Source organism: Centruroides sculpturatus, unplaced genomic scaffold, assembly GCF_000671375.1.
Source record: "Centruroides sculpturatus isolate CEXI.00-Female unplaced genomic scaffold, Cexi_2.0 scaffold1406, whole genome shotgun sequence".
Taxonomy (NCBI): Eukaryota; Metazoa; Arthropoda; class Arachnida; order Scorpiones; family Buthidae; genus Centruroides; species Centruroides sculpturatus.
The window spans coordinates 127826-130817 of NW_019392609.1; positions in this window are offsets into that span (position 1 = coordinate 127826).

A 2992-nucleotide genomic window follows, 5' to 3' on the forward strand; every position below is an offset into this window, starting at 1 on the left:
ATAACGTCAAATTTTTNTCACATTTCTAACGGTTTTCAGGAGAAATATTTGAATCGAAATAACGTGAATTCCATTTTAAACCAGACGTTTTTATATTCTTAATACGATTCGATTGCTCATTTTTGTCACAGATATTACCTATCTAACTATGTTATCGAGATTAACGGACAGACACGCATACGACAGTGGGAGTTTATATGTCTACAGTTATTTTTAAATTGCAACTTAATAATATTATTGTTCAATTTGATAAAAGATTTCTGCATAAGAATGAAGATTCACTTGTTTTGTTTACGATAACTTTCGTTTTTCTCGCTTCACATGCAAAAAGTGTTGAGGTTTGTCAACAGCTGGATTATTAGTGTTGAAAGAAATTTAACAGCAGCAGAAAAAAGACAATTGTAAAATTTCTTTTTAAATGAAGTTATAGTTTAAACTTACAGAATTTTGTTAAATTTTCTAAGTTTAAACGTGTTTTTCTAACAATTTTTTTTTATCGAAGTCCTAGATTTGAAGACAAAATATGTTGCGCTAATTGGTAATTACATACCCGGTTATATAGTTAAAAAATAAGTATTTAAATAATATAATATACCCAAAAGATAATAAAATAAGAAATATTTTTGTATATATAAAGTGTACTAATTAACAATTATACACTTAATAGATGACACGAATAACCTTTCAACCAACTATCCTTACAAGTGCATTGGATAACGGGAAAAATATCAAGACTGGAATTTCGCGTATTTCTTACACCAGACACTCCATCGAAGTGAATTATTCAATCACAAATATGCACTTAATGCATTGACACGTGAAGTGCATTTTGATATTACCGATTTACATTTTCACATTTACGTGTAATATTCGATGAAAATATCTGCTCTGTTATTCGTGTTTAAATAATAATTTCTTTCGCCATTAGCATCATTAATTTTGTTACATAATCGGAAACAATTTAATTCGGTGACAAGTGAATTTCCTTAACTAATTTATGATGAATTATTTACATTCTTATCAACCGCAATTAATATTTTATATGATGAGAGATAATTTATGGAAATTTGAATACATACTTTTCGTGGTTGACAATTTCCATGTTTATCTTCTTCATTTTTCTAAATTAACTTATGTAAGATTTTATATAAATTTTTAAATATAATTCTTAATAGGTAAAATCGCTTGAGAACAGTTAATCGAGGAGGTTAATGAATCAGCACAGGAGTTATTAAGTTTTAAAGATGTAAATGAATTAATTATCATGCTCTTGCACTGGCTGCATTGACGTACCTGCACGAAAATTCATTTTGTTCTTATTTACCTTTTGCAGATGATTAAGAAAGAAAAATGATATTTATTCTATTATTAATAGAAACACATTAAGACTTAAGTCGAGATATAAAACAAACAAGTGCGTAATTAAATATTTCATTTTTAGATTTAATATCTTACATTAAAACGAAAAATATTCTACGTTTAAAAAACATTAAAAAAGATTTTATTTTTCAGAAAATACATTTTACATTTAATCTACTTAAGGAAAGTCTGTAGGAGAATAACAACTTTCTATCGATCATTCTTTAAATTTGCCTCCGAGATTACAGTATACATTTAAAGGTTATTTATTAACAGATTGAAAATAAATTATTCAATAACGAGTTGTAACATTATATAAATTTAAAACAACCAAGTAATTTGTTAATTTTGAAAAATTAATATGTATTTGCTCGCATATTAACTACATAAAGAATAATAAAATATATTGAAAGACATTAAAATGCGTAATTAAATGCATGATTTATAAAACATTAAAATTCTTTACTTGACAACTGGGTGCGTAGGTAGACACTGGGCATCTTTAACATCATTCTTTATTTGAGAATATCTTAAACCCCAATACGCGTTTCGGGCATAGGCGTATTGACAATTAGTAAACAGGTGCTAACTGATAAACAACCTTTTATAAAATACATATATTTACAGTTAAAATTTCCCGACATTGCATTGAATTTTCACGTTTTTCTTTTACCAAACTTTTAATTTACATATAAATAAATAATTTTTCGTTTTATAATTAACTTTTTTATAATGTTTTTATCCATTTTCATTCATTTTCATACATAAATTTTTATTGATATTATTTTTTGACTTTTTATAATTTTAAAACTTTTGTTAACTTTTTATTTTACTAATTTTGTTCTTTGTGTAAAATTCTTTCTTTCTCTTTGTTAATATTGCAATTATTTATTGTGCAATCATCGTAAAAGTCTGGGTTTACTTATCTCTATTTCAAATGGGCGACGTGTTCATTAAATCTTACTCCTATTTTTTATTTTCCCTGTGTATTTTTTCAACTTTTCACAAGTACATGGTATGGAATCGACTACATTTGTTGTGCTACATATATCTTCTATTTTACTACCTTGTTCCAGCTTTACTCTTTCCCAATTTTTCGTACATTGGAACTAGTTTTATATTTACTTTGTTATCTTTATTTATTTAATTAGAACTAGCTTACCCGTCGTGCATTGCTGCGATCTCAGAAGAAAGGAAATTCAAGCAAACTCGTTATGATAAAATTCAATTTACATTCTATCATTTTCATTGAAACTTATTATTATTATTCATTTTCATCGGGAAAACATTTCAAAGTGTCCTTTCAATTCTATTTATTTATTGGAGTGTTTGTAGATACACGATATTTCTTGTTTTTTCGTCTGGTGCGTACAGGAATAAATCGGAAGATTTTTCGACGCGTGAGCCGGCTACATACAGTTAGTTGTCCATGCGAGAAGCATGGATTTTTTAAATTTAGCCCACACACTCGCTGCGATTGTCAGAAGTGCGATATTCCCCATTTTATATATTTTTAAATCCTTTATAATTTTAATTATTTAATTGCTCCTTCCTCTCTTCCATGGCATGTTGTGAAATTTCTGATAGTTGGATAATAAACCGTTTTATTGTAATTTGTCTTTTTAAATTATTT